The 22,006-nt window shown below is 40.6% G+C and overlaps 1 protein-coding gene across 7 annotated transcripts in view; it reads left to right on the top strand.

Moving 5' to 3' along the window:
• LOC118723992 (LIM domain containing preferred translocation partner in lipoma) overlaps positions 1-22,006 on the top strand; it is a 639,355-nt gene that overhangs the window by 56,034 nt on the left and 561,315 nt on the right. For 5 of the 7 annotated variants that reach the window (XM_045583798.1, XM_045583802.1, XM_045583800.1 and 2 more), the window contains one exon: positions 9,658-9,776. The exons of the other annotated variants lie outside the window; for them this stretch is intronic. The gene's annotated coding sequence lies outside the window, so the exon portion shown is untranslated. The remainder of the gene's footprint in view (positions 1-9,657; positions 9,777-22,006) is intronic. 7 annotated transcript variants of the gene reach the window in all.

The following is a 22,006-nucleotide window of genomic DNA, read 5'->3' on the forward strand; positions in this document are numbered from 1 at the left end:
TGATATAAATTGCTTGTTCCCTGGTGCCAAGCTTGGTGCTAAGCACTTGACCTAAATCATATTGGTAGTCAATACTACAGCTACCTATGAGTATATGCTTTAATTTTTATTTTATTTTTAATATTGGTAAAATACACATAATGTAGCATTTACATCTTAACTGTTTTAAGTGTACAGCTCAGTGGTGTTAAGTACTGTCACATGTTATGCAACCAATATCTCTAGAGCACTTTTCATCTTGAAAACCTGAGACTCGGTACCCATTGAAACATAAACTACTCATTCTTTCCTCCTGCCACCCCCTGGTAATCACCCTTCTACCTTTTCTTTCTCTGAGTTTGACTATGCTAGGCATCTCATATAAGTGGAATCATTAAGTGCTGATCCTTTCATGAACTGGCTTATTTCACTCAGAATAATTTACTTAAGGTTCATATTGTAGCATGTGTCAGAATTTCCTTCTTTTCTAAGGATATATAATATTCCCTTGTATGTATATACCTCATTTTTTTATACACTTACATAGGTACTGTATTTGTTTTTAACCTCCATTTATAAAGGAAGACCCAAGGCTTTGAGGAATTAAGTAGATTGCCCAAGGTCATGCCTTCAGTAGTGGGACTGAGATTTGAACCCAGCAGTGTGACTTCAGAGTGCTTGTGGTCAGGAGGAAGCAAATAATGGGTTCTCAACTGGAGAGTGGCACCTTTTCACACATTCCTGTGACATTTCAATAGCCAGGTGTTCTAAAGGAATCTCCCCAGGTATTTTCTGGTTTTGTATTGGCTTCTCGGAATCTGAGGACCAAATCTGAAACCTGCTTGTAACAAATAGAATAAGACTTATGGCTCCTATTTCTTGTCCCCTTTTTTCATCTTATGTTTCCATCCCCTAGATTTTCACTTAAAAAAAAAAAAAAGATATGAACTATGTGTATCTTTTTCAGGTACTTTAGGTTCTTTCTGAAACAAGGTAAAATTATGTAAGCCAGTGACATGATATCAAGTTTTGTAATTATGTCAGAGGAACAGCTGATTTGTGGATAGAAAAGATGTGAGTTTCTGACCTGGCTCTACTGCTCACTTAGTGTCTAACTCCGTCAGTGATGCTTGCTCCTTCCTTTCTGAATCTCAGTTTTCCTACCTGGAAAGTGGGATTGTTGGCTAGATGACAGTGAACATTTCTTCTGTGCTAACCTTTATGCTGGGCATTCTACATGATTTATCTCTTTCAATTCTTCCAGCACTCCCATAAGGCAGGTGCTGTCATCCCTGTCTTGCTTGAGAAATGTAAGGTCTAGAGAAGTGAAAAAACTTATCCACATGCCTACAGCTACAGAGTGCAAGCATTCATGATACATACCTTTCTCCTTACCCAGGGTGTTAGCCACAGGCCTGGGCTACTTGCCCTTCAGCGGTCTGTAAGATTTCTTTCATCCATGGCATGCATTTGTCTAGTTTTATTAAATCTCTATTGGATCCCACTTGTGTGCCTTGTACTGTTCTGGGCGCTGATCCAGCACTTGAGTTTAGAGTGAAGAAAAAGACACTAGAAACACTGATTTGTGTGCTTGCATTACAGTATGGATATGTGGAGGAGGCAGATAATAAATGAACATAAATAGGAGAGAATGATAAGGAACACTTAGGAAGATTCACCCGGGTGCTTTGACTGAAGGAGTGGAGGAAGGGTTCTGGGAGGTGATTATTTAAGCTAAGATCTGAGTGACAAGGAACCAGTGCAGTAAAAGTCAGGGGAACAGCATTGTAGGCAAAGGGCTCAGTCAAGGAAAGGATCTTGGAGTGAGAATGGGTTTGTGTTTGAGGAACTAAGGAGCCCAGTGAGCTAGAAGATAGTGGGCTGCAGGAGAAAAAGGCTGAGATAAGAGAGGAGAGGGGCTGGTAGGTGTTAGTAAGCTAGAACGGAGGTTGGGACCTGTATCTAAGTGTGATGGAAGCATCTAATCATGTTTTACCAGCATCGTTCGGGCTGCTGTAGGGGGAAGTAGATTTCAGGGTGGGGGCAAGAGTAGAAGTAGGAGACTCTTGCAATCAATCATCCAGTTATTTTTATTAGGGTGGTAGAAGTGGGGCCAGAGAGAAGGAGATGGGTTCATGCCATGTTTGCAGGGACTGTCTTCAAGATGTCAAGTGCAGTATCCTTCTGAGAAGTGTCAAGCTCAATGGTCAGGGTTCTGGGACACCCTGATGGCCTGGAAAACATATATAATGAGGGCCACACAGACTTGAAGCTGATCTGGACTAAGGAGTCTGTGCTCCCTGCTTTGGTTTCTAACCTTGAGCGTCTGGCCAATGAATGGAGGGCAGTGGCTTCCTGCCTCTGACTTGTTGGCTGAGAGCTGCTGGAATGCCCCAGAATAAGCCCTGTAGAACAGGCCGCTTCCTTTGCTCTCCCTGGGTATTTGTACATAGCATTCTTTCCCACCAAGAATATGAGATATTCAGAGTGATGTTGACTTTATGGGCCATATTTAACTTGGTGTTTTCCCTTGATGTGTCCTCTGTTCTTGTAGAGATTCCTGCCTCCAGTGAACTCCCCTGTGAGGAGTCTTGGACCAACCAACCTGTAAGATGGGCTGGAAGGCTTAGTAGGAGCCCAGAAGAACTAGGGCTTCAAAGCCCCACTTTGGCTTGAGGACCCCCATCCAAGGGCATCCCCCAGCCCTCCTCTTTCATTTACATGTGCATTTATACTTGCTGACTGGCCCTTGCCTGCTCTGTATAATTCCTTTTAATGTGCTGGGCTTTCCAGTAAATGCTCAGTGGATAAACTGGTCTCAGAGAAATTAGGCTATTCAGTCAACGTAAGGTAGTGAGAATCCAAGATAGAGCCCTGTGTTCTGGCCACCATGTAACCTCATGCCCCTGGGTATCTCTTGTTAACCTTGTACTATACTCAGCCTAAGCCTGGAGATGCTCAGAGATTACAAATTAAATAATCTGAAATTCACTCCTGAGGCTTCTTCACACACTCCTCTTCAAATAGTTTGCCATCTATAGATACCAGTTTTTCTTTAAAGATTCTTAATTTTATCTCTTAAAAACAGTGTTTTGTGTTTGCTCATTTGAATTTCTTTAAAAATTTTCTTTCATTCATTTAGTCAACAAACATTTATTGAGTTCTTACTGTATGCCAGTCATTGTGCTAGGTGCCGGGGATTGATTCAAAGATAATTTGGAGGCGTTTGGAAGGGGAGTGGATAATTACGGCACAGTGAGATAAGTGCTGTAATAGAGGGATATATAAAGAGCTAGAAATAGCACTATGAATAGCATCTACGAACAAATTGCCTTCTTTTTTCCTTTTGGATTATTCCCTTTTGTATATTGCCCAAAGTGGGATTACTGGGTCATTTAAAAGATGAAAACAATTTGGCACAAAAGATGTAATGACTTGCCTGGGGAATACAGCTCAATTTTCAACAGGGGGAAAAATTGTCGACAACTCCAGATTTAGATCTTCACCAGGAGGATGAGACCAGTTTTCTCTTACCCCTATCAACACAGTGGCTTTCAGGGTTAGCACCTTTTCTTAACATGTTAGCCTGCATGTAGAAACACAAATTTTTATATTTGATCTCATGAGCAAATTGTTAATCCTCACTAGCTCTATAAGTTTGATCATTTCCATTTTACAAATGAGGAAACTATGCTCTATAAGTTTGATCATTTCCATTTTACAAATGAGGAAACTCTGCCTTTATTAAAAGGGTTTTTCTAGTTAATTTGTGGAGATTCCAAGAATCAAGTGCAGGTCTTTTGATTTTGTTCTCTATGCTCTGCTCACCAATGAGGGGTACTTATGCTCCAGCCTGGGCATGGGATTCCTTTAGTGAGTGAAGGGACTCTTCTCAAGAAGATTAGGTTCTACAAAATAGGTATAGAAGTCCTAAGTCCCAAAGTCATTGCCAGGGAATGGTGTCCCTTAGTCCTTTGACCTGGGAGGATCTGAAGGCCTACTGTTCTTGATTTTGGCCCAGGTTCTGAAAAGTTACTGTGTAGCTTGGCTCAGGAGCCCAGAATCCCAAGTAAAGCTGGAGCCACACCACAGTTCTGCTTTGAAACACTTACTATTTTCCTAATATATTTAGCTTTACATCTCTGACTCTGTTTATTTTGTGATTTATAACAGTTTTCTACTATTTTTTTTTTTTTTTTTTGCATTAAATAGAAACTCCTGACCCTGGAACCCAGAGCCCATCATATCCAGATCATGAACTTCCTTGATGCTCTCCCTCACTCATCCCTAAGTCAGCCACATTCCCTGCCCTTCCTCACAATGCCCTGCATTTTCTCACTGTCATGCTTTAGCACATGCTGTTCCTTTAGCTAGAGAGAACCTCTCTTACTTAAATGATAGACTCCCAGCTGCTCCTGTAGACTTCTGCACAGATCATACTTTCTGACTGAAGTAATGCCTGATCATCTGCTCCTCACCATCCATACTCCCCACCATCCACAAGCCCTACACTGAAAGTGATCTGTCAGTTCTCTCTTCTGCTAGCTCACTGCACAATGGGCTCTGAGGCAATAGAGAATCTCTAGAGTGCTTATGAGAATAGAATCTGGATTCACATTTTGACTGTGATGCTTCCCAAGGTAGTTAACCTGATTGATCTATCAGGGTAGTTAACCTGATTGAGCCTAAGTTTGCTCATCTGTCAAATGGGTATAAATAATCACACCAAGTCATAGAATTGTGATGAGGATTATATTGTTATCTGTGCTTCCTCTAAGGCACTTGCCATCTCCTACTCTGTTGATATTTTATCTCCTTCCAGACTAGAAGTTTCTGAAGGGCAGGAAGGGAATCACATCTTGCCTGTGTCTTTAACATATAGGATCTGTTACAAAAACTCCTTTAAGGGAAGGGGTTCCATGCAACTTAACTGGTGACATGAGTGCAGGCTTATTCCTAGTGAAAGGTTCCAGTCACATAGTGCTAGGACTGGCTGGAAGCTTTGAGGTATCGAGCTTTGGACACACACAGTACTTGCTGGTTAGGCCTCTGGCTCCTGCCACTTCAGTGACAGGAAAAAGGCTAGAGCCTGTGTTCAGCCTATTTTTCCCATTTTCCAAGTTAGGCAGTGCTGGCATTTCCCTAAGTCTCTATAGATAGAGTGGAAATCCTTCTTGGAACATGATACTTAGTTTCTTTCCTGGGTCTTCCATGGGGGAGACTTTTAGATGAGAGGAAAGGGTCCATGGAGTTGTGGGTTTGGGACACTTGGGATAACTCTGAGAGCCACCTACTCTTCTGTGAGTTGGGCTTTTCAGAGGAAGCTCCTTTAAACACTCCGCCATTTCTAGGCTTGAGCACTGTTCATGGAACGTGGTTCCATTCTTAAAAAGATAGTCCTACCATTTAACTTTCTCTTGAGTCATTTCTTAAAATGCCATACCCATGAGTCTCAAGATCCAAATATTTTAGCCTGGCACACAGGTCCTCCATGTTCTGCCCGCAACATTCCTTTCCATCCTCGTGTCCCACTGCATCCCTCCACGTGTACTGCCACTGGCCTCATCAGATTAGTCACTTTCCCCAAGAACTCCCTGAACTCATCCTCCTCAAGGAGTTAGCACATTGTGTTCCCTGGGCCTATTTCCTCCCCCTCATACGTGGAAATCCTCTTGGGTGTTCAGGCTCAGTTTAGAAGGCATCTGCAGAGCTCTTCCAGACCCTCCAAAAGACATTGCGTGTACTTGTGCTTTGCACACTTTTCTTTCTATTGTACATATTCAAGCAGGTCTCCAGTGAGGTTATGAGCTCTTCGAGAGCTCAAGGCATGCCTAACTGACTACACCTGCTAGGTCCATGCACTGTGCCTTCCTAAGGACAAGATGTGCGAGCAGATATCTGCTTTGTGCACCTCTGAATGCTGGGCACATGACACTGAGTGGTGTTCAGAAGCTCATACTATAGTTATTGGTGATTTGTTTGATTGTGAGCCCAGTTATTTGAATTATTTCTTTGAATTGGCCTGATATTAGTTCATTGGTAACCTTTCTCAGGCCTGTTTCCCATATACTGGACAGATGTCTGCTAAGAGTCAGGGTTCTGAGCTTATTTCATTTAAGAACATACAGGAAGGTAGAATTCAGGAGGGATCTATCTGCTTCTAAAATTAACTTTTTTATTTTTTTAAAAATTTTTTAGTTTGAAAGTTAAGCTTTTACTTTTTTATCCCAAAGCTCCTCCTTGAAATGTGAAAAAAAGCAGAAGAGTTTTATTTTATCTTATTTTATTTTATTTTTTAGGTAGATTTTTAAGGTATATTTAGTAGAATAGCTGCACCTAGTAAGGTTGTAAGTGCAAAGTAATAAAACCTGTGTCATGGAGCTTTAGAAGACCAGGGTTCAAGTCATGACTTTACCATTTTCTACCCTTCAAAGACGAGGGTTCAATTCCTGCCTTTCATGTTTCCTAGTCCTGAAACCTTGCCTGATGTCCCTGACCTTAGTTCCCCCAATGGATAATTAGGAAATCTTTCTCTTAATGTTGGCGGGCAAGTTACATGAGGTTCTGGACATTTATTTTTCTGCTGTACAGTTCATAAACTGGGTTTGAAGGACATTTTTAAATAGTTCTCCAAAGTCTTCTTTTGAAGAAAAATGCTTGGATGTTGTTTTCATGCACTTGTTTTATTTTATTTTCTTAAATGAAAAAGAAATGAATTTATAGTCAAGGGATATATGGCATCTAACACAGTTAGGGAACATATGTAGCTTGTAAAATTCAGTTATAGTTCATATTGTTAGAATGGCAGAATAATATGCTTTGAGACATTATAGCAACTACAGCAGTCAATGTTCTAATCCAGACTTTGTGCCGGCTCCATGCTGTGCATGCTGGATATGGAATCCCAGGACAAGATTACAATCTCCCTGATGGGTATTAGCCCTGTTTTGCAGACAGGGAAGCTCGAGTTTAGAGAGAGCAGAACTGACACAAATCCAATATCAAGCTCTGAACTTCATCCTGTACTTACAATGATCTCCAGAAATACTTTCTATCTACAGATGTGACAAGGCCTGCCTTGATTTTGTTGATCTTTTATCCTATCACTCCAGGGGCAGGCCCTCATTCCAGGCTGGATAAAGCAGTGGGCATTGGCTATCTCAATGTCTCATACTTGATTAATGAAGCTAGAGGAGTGTCTTGACTTTTCCTTCAAAGAATCTGGTCATTTTGAAATCTTTTGAATACACTCATTCATCAGCCATTACTTCCTTTTTCTCCTTTTTGGGAAGATACTTGCCTTTGTCCACCTCTGCTTTTGAGGTCAGGAGTGTTTGAAGAGGCCTTTGTATTTTCTTTTATGGGTGAAAAATTCATTGAGTATTTCCCATCATTTCCTTCAACCATGTGGTGGTGGGAAGAGGAGACACGGAGTTGAGAGGACTTTGAGTCAACCCTTCCTTTTCCTGTTAGAGGTCTCAGTGTCTTCATCTGTAAAAAATGATGGTACTACAAGATAACACCTAAGATTTAAAATTTATGCATGATTAATGGTGTCAAAACTATCAATTTTGCTTAGCTGCATAATTCTGCAGCTGTTTCTCTGATACTTTTCAATCTTTAGATTTAATCTATTCAACAATATATAATTTTTTAAAGGGAAGCTTTTATAGACACTTCTGAAATATAAGGGTGGTGAGGGGATAAATGGATGCTAAAAAATAGAAAACAACCAATTAAATAGTATATAGCATGTAATTCTCCTTGGAAACTTACCACAAAATTGAGGAGCGCTTTAACAACTGGTAATTTAAATTGCATTTGAACTCTGTTAATGGTTTGTTTGCATGGGAACTTCAATCATTTCACAGCTCTTCAGCAAAGCTGCTTGTTCTCCTTATGAAAAATAAAAAAAAATATTAAAAGAGAAGTTGACTATGGAAAAGGGAGGCCACTTTCATTTGTGCATTGAGGGAAGCTGGCAAGTATGTGAGAGGTTGCCTGAGGACCAAGGTTAGAGAGCCTTGCCTTTCATGGAAGTTTAGAAAACACCCCTCCTGGCAGTTGTAGAAACTGCTCTGATTTGTACCTCCTCTTGCAAGGAGAAGCTTAGGTTTCCTAGGTCTTGTGGGTGGAGGCTGTCTTTTGTTTTCTGTATGACCATGCTGTGCACAAGTCCAGTACTGGCCTCCTATTCTTCATTCCTCAGCAAATTTGAAATTATGCCTTTCTCTCATTTCAGTGAAATGGTTTTGAGAATTCTAATGTTCTTGAAAACCACTGGTTCTCAGGAAACTCATTACTGTGTTGGGCTCATCTTGCTTAGGCTATTTTTTTACTTAATTCTTTCTGCTGTCGGGCTGTACTCTGAGAGCTTTGAAGCAGGAGTTCAGAGACCTGAGTACGGGACTCTGGGATTTTGCTCCAAAGCATGTTATGTGACCAATGGAAAGTCTCTTTGCCCAACGAGTCTCCCTGCCCTCTGTCAAAGTGGCCATCACTGGGTCCAGTGGAACAAGCCCTGGACTGGAGCCCTGGACTGCCTGACACTCATGGTGGGATCCGGTAGTGGCCACCTCCTTGCTCTGGCCCCAGCTTCTCTTCCTGTCATTTTATTAAGATTCCGCAACTTTGATCTTATATGGATACTAGTGGCCAAGTGCACAAAATTTGTGCACAGGGGGTGGGAGTGCCCCTCAGCACAGCCTGTACCCTCTTCAATCTGGACATCCCTCTCATAATCTGGGACCACTGGTTCCTAACCGCTCACCTGCCTGCCTGCTTGATCGCTCCTAACCACTCTACCTGCTGTCCTTCTTGCCCCCAACTGTCCCTCCCCCCTGGCCTGATCACCCCTAACCACCTCTGTCTCAGCTCCACCACCAGGGTTTTGTCTGGAAGAATGTCTGGAAGGTCTCCTGGTCTAATTAGCATTTTATTAGTATAGATCTGAAGACCGAATGAGAAAATATATATGAAACAATTATATGATTGATTTAATGATATTTAAAATTATGACAATGAAAATAGGATTAGTAGTTTTTCTACTATCATATAAAAGACACATTTAAAACAGCCAGCTGCTTCAGCATCTGTGTGTTGGAATATATATTGCATCATCCTTAGCAAATAGTAATAGCTCTTAATTAACTGAAACCTGTAATGAGGATTTCCTGGCAAGTGTCAAGATTGTCTAGCTCTCTGCTACTCACTTGCTCTTACTTTTCAGGCAGGGGAATCAAGGTTCAGAGAGCTTATTAGCTCCTATAGTTAGAAATGTGTCTCCAAACTAATATTCTTGTGTGTTTTTTTTTTTTTTTTAATTTGTTGTTGTTCAGATTTTGCTGTTAACTTGTTTCTTGCCTACCTAACATGTATCTAACTAATTGATCTGTCTCTTTTATCTGTGATATTACCATGAAGCTATTTTCCTAAGAGAGCTGAGGATGAACAGTGGGGGACTGGCATTCTCTTTTTCCACTATTCTGAGACAAATTAGTAGGTAAAATACAAGTGCCTGGAACTTAGGAGGAATAGAGGTGAGCTACTAGATTTGTGGATTTTAAGCCTGACATCCTTCTCACTATTTCCTGGTCAATGGGTTCATAAATCCAGAATTCCTAATGTTGGTAAGGTCCTAGAGATTCATGGGCAACCTTCTTCTCCAATTTTCCATAGGTGGGAATCACTGAAGCTCAGTAACAGAATTGAAGACGGAATCCACTCACCTGATTCTCAGTTGAAGGCTTTTCCTAAACTGAGCACTCATTGGAGGGAAGAGATTTCTTCCTCAATTGGTGAGTCCTATACAGAAAAGAAGACTTTTCTTTTTTATAATCAATGTGCATGTTTTAAAAATCAGTGTTTTCCATTTAAGGAAAGCATGACACTAATAATTAACATGGACTAAGAACTAGAAAAGAACCAAAATGTTCTTTCTTTTTTTCTTAAGTTAATTTTATTGGCAATGGATGGAATATAATAATGCTAATAAAATGTGTGGCAAAGAAAAGGCAGGACTCAGCTCTTAGAAGTTGGCATGAAGAGAGATTGGAATAAAATTTGGAGAAATTATGATTTCCGGTGGCTGATAATTGTATTGCTTCCTTCTTTCTCCTTTGGCATGGACGAAAGTGTTCTTGAAATTGAAAGACCAAAATGAAAATGTCAATGACTAGTTTTATGGACATTTGTGATCAAAGAAAGTAATATTATTGAGTGCCTTTTTTTTTAATCGCTTTATATGGTGCTTCTTCTGTGATTTCATCTTATTTTCACAATAATCCGTTCTGGTAGGGGAGGCTAACTTTGCTTAGGCAAAAGGTTGAATGCTATGTGTTAAAGGGTCTGAGTTCGAATCCTGTTGCACATTCAGAAAGGGTACTGATGACCAGGTAAAGTAAGCTCTCTTTTGTGTTTTGGAATTCCTCTGTGTTTAGAAGGAAGAATAGAATATCATGTCTAGAAAAGAGGGGTGGTAGGCAGAGTCAATACTGTGGCTACACTAGGCTGTGGGGAGACTTGAGGCAAGCATCTCTTATTCATGAGTTTCCCCAGAGTCTTGTGGGATGTCTGGCACATAATTGGTACACAGTGCATTTTCATGGAGAGAAAGAAGAAATCCAAAGGCAGTGAGTATTCCTTTCCCTATGGGTAGTCTCTAAGACACTGGCCTGTTCTCTGTTGGAATATTTTAGGAATTCTAGCACAGATGAGGCTGGACTGCATGATTTTATGAGGGTAAAGAAATGACTGGACAGAAAGAGGCTTTTGGGACCAGTATTGCTTAAAAAAAGTTTGTGAGTTCATAAAAAGGCAAGAAATATGATGGGATGGGGTACCAGAAGGTCTTACAATGATTAGATGTACAACCCTAAAAGAACAAGGTTCCTCTGCCTTCGTTTTCCTGTCTACCTCTCATGTTTGTTTAGATCAAATGGGTTGATAGATGCTAACCTGTTTTGCAAACTATAAAGTGTGGCTCATACATGACAAGTTATTACATTTGTTCAATTTTTTAGTTTAAAGACTCATCTTGAACATACAGAAAAATAAGATAATCTAGCATGTAATTCCCAGCACCCTACCTGGTACATAGGACATGCTCAGTGTATGTCCTTTTGTCTAACCTTGCAGCCCCATCATCACCAAGGTTGGATAGGCACTGATTCGTTCTCAGTATTGAAAAGGAGTTAGATCTGCAATCTTGCTCAGTGAGGTAGTTGACATTGACATGAAATAGTGTATTATTATTATTAATTTCCATATTTATTTTTGTTCTAGACAGTAGGAGGTAGAAGGAGGTAGACCAGAGATGGAGCATCAATGCTTGAGAAAAACCCTAGAAACTACAGTCTAACTAGTTGGCTCTTGCTTTCTTTGATTAGCTAATCACACCTTCTGCTCCAGGCATGACAGGCCCAGTGGGAGTCAGGAAGGAAATTATTTTCCTCTGTTGATACTAGTGTATAATTGTTCATGGTAGCCACAGGCTTTTAGTTTTAATATTTCCTCTTTGGTTCTCAGAATAATCAGGTAACAGTCTCTGCCGGAAACAAAACACTGGTCACTTCCATTTGACTTTCAGAAGTGAATGTCTTGGCTCCCTACAATTACTTGGTCAGGTGGTTTTGGGGCATGTGTGACCATATGCTTAGTCACCTTTCACTGCTTCTATGTTATTGCTTCAAAAATTGCAAAAGGACTTGCTGGGTCTGAGCAGGGATCCATTCAGGCTCCTGAGGCTCTTTGCTCTTCTCTAACTCAAGGTTGTCTTGTGTGAGGTGTTTGCTGTCCATGAAAGTAAAAAGAAGAGCTTTCTCTCTCTTTCTTACTTTCTGCCTTTTAATTTCACATTCTTCTTTCCTGACCTGAGCACAGTGCAGGTACTTGTACTTTGAGGAGGGCTGTAGAGGTCAGAGGAATTTTCATTAGGTTACTGTGCAATAGGAAGAGTCCAATGCTGAATGGATGGAGAACCTCATAATTTCTTTGTAGATAGCTGCCAAGTAGCTATCCATGTTCACAGCAAGTATGCTTGTTCTCTGCTCTGATCTCCATGTTTGTCTGGAAATCAATGAACCTCAGGATATTACAGTGAAATAGGCACAGTCGCTGACCTCAAAAAGCTTATAGCCTATTTAGAGAGAAAGACATATACACAAGAGTGAAATATATCTTAAAGAACTATTGTTTATAACACACATTCAGGAATCACCACATATGTTTTAGGCCTCATATTAGGTGCTTGGGAAATCAAGGTAAGTGATTTATAGGCTCAGATCTCATGGGGCTTCGGTGAAAGGTTGGGAGAGTGGAAATAATTGAGACTACTGGGAAAGGTTTCCAGGAGGAGCAAATCTGCTCTCAGAATTTCTCAGTGAGCAATGGAGCCTTATGACATAAGTCCAGAGGGTTAGTAGGTTGGGCCTGTGGCTATAATTTGGCTCGCTAGGGTGAGCAGATTCTAAGGATGGATTTATTGGGTAGCAGAATACAGCTGGGCAGGAAGTAGTCTCTCATCTTGCAAGTGTGGTCTAGGCTCTAGTTCATTCTGATCAATGGACTGTAACTGGATGTGTCTGTTGACTTTGAACTGCACTGACATTTCCATGGTCATCTCCATGTGGCCAGAGCATGGTTGCATCAGTGTTTCTAAATTAGAAAGTGTATCTGCATTCTGGGGCACAAAGATTCCTTTATAGAGTTTTGACAGTGAATCTTTTATATTCTATTCCCCAGGCTTCATGAGAAGTGATGGAGTTGGTAGGGGCCATTAAAATAATCTCAAACTTGGTTACTGTCTTCTTTATCTGTTGATGCATAACAAATTACCCCAAACTTAGCACCTTAAAACAAAAAAAACATTATCTCACAGTTTCTGTGTTACGAATCAGAGCAGCTTAGATGGGTGTCTCAAGGTGTCTCTTAGAGGAGGTTGCAGTCTGGGTGTCTCCTGGACTTACAGTCTCCTTCGAAGGCTCAATGACGAAGGAGGTGGAGTGATCATACCAAACTGATAGGGCTTTGGGCAGGATTCAGTTATTCACTGGTTGTTGGACTTTGGGCCTCAGTCACTGACAGTTGGCTGGGAGGCCACCTTCAGTTTCTTGCCCTGTGGGCTTCCCCATAGGACAGCTCTCAACATGGCAACTGGCTTCTCTCAGAGTGAGTGAGCAAGGCATGCAAGCCAAAGCCTTTTGTAATCTAATCCTGCAGTGACACATTGTTCTCTCTGCCTCATTCTATTTGTTAGAAGCAAGTCAGTCAATCTAGCTCACGCATACTCAAGGGGAGTTAGTGCACAAGGGTGTGAGTAGCAGGGGTGCATTTATATGGGGCCAGCTTAGGAGCTGCCTAGGTTACGTCATGTGCTAAGGTGGGTGTAGGAGTTCCATGGAGCCACTGAATGAACTTGGCACATCTTTGCAAATCAATTGCACTTGAAGACTTTTGGATGAAACTCCATTTAAAATCCTAATAGAAACATTGATATATATATATATATATATATATATATATATATATATATATATATATATAATAGTAGAGAGTACAAAATAGGCATGGTTTTTCAAAGGAAAAACACAAGTTTTCAGTTAATGCTATACTCCAATACCTCTACATTTTCATCTTACTTCACAGATAGAGCTTCTTTGGTTTATTTTACTGTTTCACTTCATTACTGCTCCATGTAAGTGATGTAGTTGCTTATGTAAGTGGGTTCCAACTTACAGTGAAAGTTGAGTTATGTGCATAGGAATGGATCTCCGACGTAATCCCTGCCTGTATGCAGTTGGTGACCATTAAATGTTAAGTTTTTGGTCTCCTTCATAGTTTGTACCTGCTAAAAATCCCTTCAGTTTTTATCTCTGTTAGACCATTATCTCCAAGTCTCTACACTGTCCCCTTGGCTTGGACTAGACCTGCAGCATTTGCATATGTCACCCTGATTTCATGTTTTCCTGAGTGATTAAAAGCCTTAACATGTACAGTTTTGCTCCCAAGTCATGAATACAGACATATAATATGCTTATGTTTTCTGGTATTTGAAAAAATAGTACTAGGAATAAAATATTTATACATGATGTCTTATGAGGAAGGCCTCTTGGGCATCTCTACTTGAAAAATAATTGTTGATTTTCATGACAAAGTGGTCTAGTCCATAGGATGAGTCCCATTCAGCTTCCATCAGCCTTTTGTTCTTTTCTAAGTGGAAGCTTCTCTGGGACCTGCCCAAGACTGACCTGCCTTGGCTTCTCTTTGGATTTCTTTAGGATGACATCATCTCACTCTGCTTCAATGGTGACTGGCTTGAATTATATCAGTTATTAAAAATGATCTAATATTTTCCTCTTAAGTCTAGGGCTCTGGCTTGTTCTAGAATTAAGCTAGTGATTTATTTATTATATGGTACAAGATGGCTGTAGTCACTTTATGATGTAATCTAAGAATGACATGAAAACAAAATAGGCTTTTACATAATGAAAGTGTTCCTGTAATACATTTTATAGCAAGGATTTTTTTTTCTCCATTGAGAATGGAGATGTAATTTTTAGTTTTCCTCCACTTCTCTCTTACCTTCTTTTCCCATTTATTATTCTTGAGGCTTTAAATCAATTAAAAAAAATTAGTATTTAAAACACCACAAAGACTTTGGTTGATTCTTCTAATCTTATGTTGTCATCATCTTCATTCCCCTTCTCCTCCCTCTGTCTGTGGCCTCTGGGATGGCCACTGCTCTCTGCTCAGCAGTCTATGGGGTTCTTTCAGCACATGGCAGTCCTCACCATTCCTTTGCTCATGCTGCTCCTTCTACTGGAAATGCTTTCCTGAACCTGAATTTTCTTCTGCTAAAAATGGATACAGTGCCCTGGTTCCTGTAGATAGCAAACTTCTTCAGGCCAGCTCCAATGTCCTTTTACCTCCACACCTTTTTTCAAGCTTCTACCTCTTCTTAGAAACCCTTTATCTGTCTATTTTACAATTTCATACAATAACAAGCTCCCTTTCCCCACTCCAAGGAATAGTCACAGAACATCAGCATTGGAAGAAGAGTCTTAACTTAGTAGACTTGGGGGTTAGGAGTGGGAAGGAGCCTTTGTAACTATGGTTCTGCTCCTAACTCTGAGATATGAGGAGATCATGGCCCATCTGTGTTTCAAATTATTTTATCTGACGGATGAGTGGTTTGGATTTTATTTAATGTGGCCATATATTATTTTAGTAGTGACTCTTTGAGGTGCTGTGTTGAGAAGGATTCTGAAGCTATATCCTAACTGAGTAAGAAAGATCCATGATCATTTAGCGATATTTATAATGGCTGTGGGTGGGGAAGGGAGGAGAAAGTGGAGGCATGCAAGAGGTCTCTTGGCTATTTTTGGATTAGATATTTAGAGATCTCTTTTTGCTTTACTTTATTGGATGCTTTGATTTGCTGACTTTAAATATCTTGCCCAAGGTCACATAGCAAGTAGTGGCTAGAATCCAATTCTCAGATATAGAGATGGTTAAAAACTGTATATTCTAATTTCACATTTATTCATGAAGCCAGGCTGTGGAAGTTGAAAAGCTGGGAAATAGTACTAAAGGGGTAACAGTCTATTGGATGCACAAGGCTCCCCAAAATTTGTATGTTTTTGAGGTGGAGTTGGGTCAGGAGATGCCTTTCCCCTCTTTGTCTTCTTTGCTTCCAAAGAGTTATAGTATTTGCACTGTTCTAAGTTATGTCAAGGATGGCATTTTAAAGTCAAGGTCACAAAGTTATTGACTCTACCAGGGTGTTATTGGGTTAGGTTAGGGCCCATGGAGTTAACACATGAATTTGGATACTTTGTGCTCCTCCCCTAACCCAGACAAAATGCTTAGCTCTCAGCAGAACACAGCTGAGGAATAAAAAATAAAAAAAAAATAAAAGAAAAGTCCTGCAACAGTGGAAGAGACAGACAGATAGAGGAGAGAAAGGAAGAGGGTGGTAGTCTAGGATGGCAGACAGCACTTTGAGTGATGAAAAAAAAAATGGAGGTGGTTAGAGTGGAGAAGAGAGAAAGAGGATGGAGGAAGCAGGAGCAGAGTAGGACTCTGTCATGGAAGGGGACACAGACTCTGTCTTTGCAGGTAGAGGCTGATACTGACATTTTCTTATAGAGGGAATAAGAAGTTAGACTGCTTGTCCTTTAAGTTCCTCCCTGACTGCAGAGTCTGAAATTTTCAGAGGGGGTATTCTGTGTGCATTTACATAATTTCCCTTTTTAAATGAAGGCTTTATGGGTGAAAGTGACACTTCCTTTCTCCATGGTCTTGGCACACATAAATGCTGACTTATCTTGGGCAATCTTTTGTACCATTTAGCATTATTGATAAAGAAAAGGAGGCTAGCTGAGGATGTCTTTGTACTGGATGTATTTTTGAGGGTTGATTTCTTTGCTTTTAATAAAGATACTTCCAGAAAATTCTGTCTGTTGGCTGCCCTCAATCCTATAGTCAATGACTATAGTCAACGACTTGCTTTTTCTCTACCATCAGAGTGCTTTGTGTAAGCATCCTAGAACATTTATGTCACCGTGCTCTGCTGTATAAACAAACTTTTAGTCTTCCTCTTCCACTAGATTGTAGAAGCTTCTTAAGAGAATTAAGCTTGTCTGGGTGCCTAGTGTAATGGTTTACAAATGATAATGATGACTCATTAACAACTGTTTATTGAGCACCAACTGTAGGAATAGAATCTTGAACAGAATCAAGCAAACCTTCATATATATGAGTAAATATATAATGTTTAGATTGTAACCCATTTTCAGAAGAACAAAGCAGGTTAAAGCCACAGAGAATAGTGAGGACACAGATTTAAATTCATTGGTCTGAGAAGGTCTTACTGAGAACAGTGCACTTGAGCAAGAACGTGAATGAAATGAGGCAGTGAACCTGAGATAGGAGGAAGGAGGATTTTTTAGGCTGAGAGAAAGATATTGCAAAGGCCCTGAGGCTGAAGCATACTGGGAACATTCCAGGAAAGTGAGGCGGCCAGTGTGGTGGCAATGCAGTGGCTATGGTGAATGGTATGAGAGAGGAGATTACCCATGTTCATAAAAATAGTTGCAGCAGTAAATATTTGTTGAGTACACATTGAAGATGCTTAGGGGGGAAAAAAAGGCCTTTGTGACTAAAGAATCCCCAGAAATTTGACAAAAGGATGACATAAGGTATTCTTTGTTTTTAGCTTTAAGACGCAGAGGCAGTGGATGGGAGGCTGGGAGAGTGTTGGGGGTCAGCTCAGAGCAGGTCCAGTTTCGGAGGGTACTGGTTTCCCTCCTAGGTGTCCTCTGCCTCCCATAATGGAGATAGCACACCTGCAGGGAGGCTGGAGCCCTGGGTGCAGATGGGCAATTGCACGCCTAATCACCCATTCAGGCACCCAGTTATTTGTTTTCCACATGCAAATATGAGGGCTTTTTTTGCAGATGAATTTAATATATCTGTTGCTTCCCCATTTTATTTAAAACAAAACAAATGGCCAACCATGTCAGTTGAGGGCAACAAATAGAAACATGATGACACGGCTGAAAGGGATCCTAGGCAAATCAGTCTTTTCTGTGCTCAATCTAATTTTTACTTTATGTGAGTCCTTCTTAATATCTTAACGGTTTTAAAGAGGGATGTGATATTATTTCCCTAAATTATTTTCTCAATATTTCAGGCTTCATATTTCTAATGTGTGGTTTCCTACTTTCATCTTTATAGTTTCTGAACTTCTGGCCCATTGTGAAAAAAAAAAAAAGATGGGGGGGGGGGGCATCATGGACTCTCCAGAACTACTGGCAGGTGCTGCCTGCAACCTCTTTAGCCTGGAAATAAACAAATAAACAAATACAAATTAGAAGTATTTGTCCCTATTAATGTGCTTTTATTATTTGTTGTGAAAGATCATGCAAAAGGTCATTTCCATTATCTGGGACCCTGTAGTTAAACACCAATATGAGATAGAGGGCTTTGGTAATTTTTTGCTTTGATTTCTAATGACATTTCAAAGCTCTAGAGTGGGAATTTGTAATTGGTAGATACTTTGACATTTATTTTATCTCAAACACTTTGTTTTATGGTTAGAGAAACTGAGGTCCAGAGAGATAAAATGACTTGTTCAAGGTCTCAGGGAGTAAGAGTGGCCATTGGACTTGAGCAGCTGGGATCCTGGCAGATGCCTGCCTCTGTGTCTTGGATGATGGAGAGGCTGCTGGAATGCATTGATGATCTAATCTCAAGGTGAGGTCTGTGTATAAGTGGTGTATGTGTATCTCATTTTTATCTCATAAACTAATTTAAATTTTTTTTGGTGTCAAATCTCAAGCAGAGTAAAAGTGATGGGTAATGTGGATAGGGATTGCTTGCAGCTTGCCTTCCAACCTTCCAAGGTGGTGGTCCGGAGAAGGTGAGTGTGTGTGTGTGTAAGACAGAGAGAGAGAGAGAGAGAGAGAGAGAGAGAGAGAGAGAGAGAGAGAGAGAGAGAGAGAGAGAGGTTGACATGAACAAACTAAGCGGGAGGGGGCAGATCACTTGGCAGTAGGAATTTGATAGACACAGAATTTTTGAGCCATCAGAAAGTCTAAAACATACTGAACTGACTGCTCTATTTCATAGAAGAAGAAACTGATGTTCACTGAACTGACTGCTCTATTTCATAGAAGAAGAAACTGAGAGCCTAGCCCCAAATCACTCAACTTTGAGTAGTTAGAATTTTTAGACCAGCAACATCCTTTGAAAGAAACTTTTATTTGGAGAAGTACCAGTCATCACTATCAAATCGTATGCCCTACTTAGCTGATAGGGCTCCTCCGGGGAGACAGAGTGTCTGCTGGTGAGATGGAGTGTCTGCCTTCTTTGGAGCTCCTTTCTCAGACCTGTTTTGTCAGGAGGATCATGGCCAAAGCTTCTGTGTCCTTGCAGATATGACAGACACATAACCAGACATCAAGTGAACACTTAGTTAACAGACTGCCCTCAATGGCTAGGTTACAAATGATCCTCTGAAGAAGTGAGGTTTGGAAACCAAGGCCAGTTAAGTAACACCTTGTGTATCTTTTATATGTTCATAAATGTAAGGCCCTTTCACTTTTAAGAGTGAAACATTAAGAGTGCTAGATGATGGGGCATGCAGAATCCAGGGTAATATTTTTGGAGGTAACTTTAGAACAGAAAAATCCATATATATGAAGAGGGCAAACTTTGGTCAGGAACATATTGGGAGAAGGTTACCATTATGAGCAGTGGCCACTATGGTCCTGGACAGCCTTGATTCTGAAGGCTGCTGGGAACAGGGAAAGGGGAATGAGGAAGGGAGTGTGGATCTTGCATGAACTCAATCTGTGTGTCCGCTCTCTGTGCAGGGAGCCTCCCTGCATGTGTGTGCCCTGAGTATGCACATGGCTTGATGTAAGTGCTTCCCACCATGTGCTGACAATCTCAGACACCAGTGGCAGCCTTTGTGTCCCCAGAGAGCGTGTTAGGGGTTTATGTGTCTCCAGACTTGTTCCCCATGTTTTTTTTTTTTTACTTTTCCAGCATCCTCACCCACCTCCCCCTTTGAAAAAACAAAATAATCAGAATGGTCTGAATGTCCACCTTGTGTTGCTTATTTATTTATTTATTTATTTATTGTATTTTATAACTAGTTTGTTTCCTGTTCATATATGTAATTAATATACTTTATGGGAGAAAGCATTATAATGTACTTGAGTTCTCTTTGGCTATATGTCTATGGTTTCTTTCTTTCTTTCTTTCTTTCTTTCTTTCTTTCTTTCTTTTTTTTTTTTTACTTAGAAAGTATGCTTCTCTCGTCAGACCTCCTCCTTTCTTATGCACACAACCTATTTTTGAAGAATCTTTAGGGAGTTATTGACTTAGTTGGGACTACTACTATAGAAGCATTTCAGATGACAGAATCTCACACTTAACTTGCTTTTCTAGCAACGATTTATTTTTCCTTTAGCTTCAAGGAGTATTAGTGGGGTATAGGGTATTCTGAAAATAGGAAAAACATGCCAAATGGGTTGCTGATTTCCAGCTAGCACATGGAAAAAAAGTTTTTATTTCAGTGACCTCTCTGCTCATTGGAAAACTCGGCTGGTGGATTTCATGATCTCCAGACTGTCTGTGCTCTCTAATTACAGTTGAGGGAAAATTGCAGAGTAGCGGATACACTCTTATTGGGCTCTGGGGTGTTACGGAGACATGCCATCCTTCGGTATTAAGATACATCATGTCTTCTAGCCAGGTAATATTAAGGACCTGCTTCACCAAGTCCCCAAATACACAGAGCACATGAGGAATGAAGAGAGCTTTTAGAGAGTCAGCCTCAACCTGGGTTACATTTCAGCATGGCCAGTGGCCATACCAAGAGATTCCTGCTGGATTTGTTCCACAACCGTCTGCTTAGAGACACTCCCAGCCCCATTTTCAGGGTGTCTCTATTCTTCTTGCTTTCAGTGTTATTAAATATACAGTGTTATTAAAAATAGCGCATGAGCCCGGCTGCCATGGCTCAGTGGTTGAGCATCCACTTATGAACCAGGAGGTTACGGTTGGATTCCCAGTCAAGGCACATGCCCAGGTTGGGGGCTCAATCTTCAGTAGCAGGGCATTCAAGAGGCAGCCGGTTAATGATCTTTCTCATCATTGATGTTTTTATCTCTCCCTTTCACTTCTTTTCGCTAAAGTCAATAAAAATATATTTTAAAAAATATCACATAAAATAAGAGGGCAGGAGTACTCAGCTCTGGCCCCAGGTCTGCCACTTCACCTGTGGAACTATCACAAGCATTTGCATTTATTCAACAAATGTTTCGATGAGCTCTTTTTACACATCAGGTCCCGGAGTTACAGAAATGTGTAAGATGCGGTTCTTCCCTTCACGGTTTACAGGCAGGGGTGGAGACCTGACTTCACCGACAGAACACGAGCGGCTTCTCCTTCCCGGGTCCCCCTTTTACATCTCTATGTGAGACCTCGAATCAGGCTAGATGATGCCAAGCCCTTCATCATTATGCACTCATTTGTACGAAATTTGTTAAACATCCAGTAGTCACTTATCTCATTGAAAATTGGCAAACACTTCACTTTTCTCCCAATGTATGCAGGGTAATGTTGACTATGAATGAGGTAATATCTACAAAATGCTTTAATAAGCAAGTTGGAGAGAGACATGCTGTAAGTTTGAGGCATTATTATTAACGGAAAAATGAAAACAAGGCTGATGTTTTCGGAGAGAGAACAGATGGTTCCTTTGTTGTGAATTTGAGTATAAAAGAGAGAGAAAAAGAGATACTTGCCATATTGTTTAGGCTCCAAATGTGAGTGACTTTAAAATGCCAAAACAATCTGGTTAGGAAAGTCCCATGGATTCAAAATAGCCCCTACACTGATCAAGCTGTAATTAATATAACAACAACACCACCAACAAAAAAATGACAGGAAGAAAAATCTTAACAAGAAATGCCATGGTGACAACTGACACAAGCTAACACAAACTCCCATTTTTGCGTCAGCTCTAGAAACACAATTATTCCTGTCTTCAGGAGTTGTACCATACAGAGGAACAAATCAGTGGGATTTAAAATTATGTTTCTTTCTAAAGTCGCCCCTGCCCCCCAAGTTATTTCAGTTTTCTATGACTCATAAAGAAGATCTCAAGGATAAGAAATTGGCAGTCCTTTCCCACTTTTGCTGGTGGATGCTGTTAGAGAAACGGTGCAACTTGGGGCAGTTTAAATAGAAAGCAAACATCAAGGGACCTGGGGTGGTGTTGCAGAAGGCAGGATCAGGGTAGGACCTTTGAGAAACTTTTGAGAAAAGAGTTGTGAAATCGTTTCTGCCTCTCTCTTCCTATATTTCTTAGTTTCTGATGATCTGTCCCTACACTGCACAATGTATCCTTTGGCACGATCATTGTCTTCCTAGTGCCTGTCACTCTTGAGTGGACTGAAAATGTGGGCTGTGAGAATGAGTCATAGGCCAGGAAGCTGGAAGCATTTTAGTGCCT

The sequence above is a fragment of the Pipistrellus kuhlii genome, unplaced genomic scaffold (genome assembly GCF_014108245.1).
Source record: "Pipistrellus kuhlii isolate mPipKuh1 unplaced genomic scaffold, mPipKuh1.p scaffold_m20_p_2, whole genome shotgun sequence".
In the NCBI taxonomy this organism is placed as follows: Eukaryota; Metazoa; Chordata; class Mammalia; order Chiroptera; family Vespertilionidae; genus Pipistrellus; species Pipistrellus kuhlii.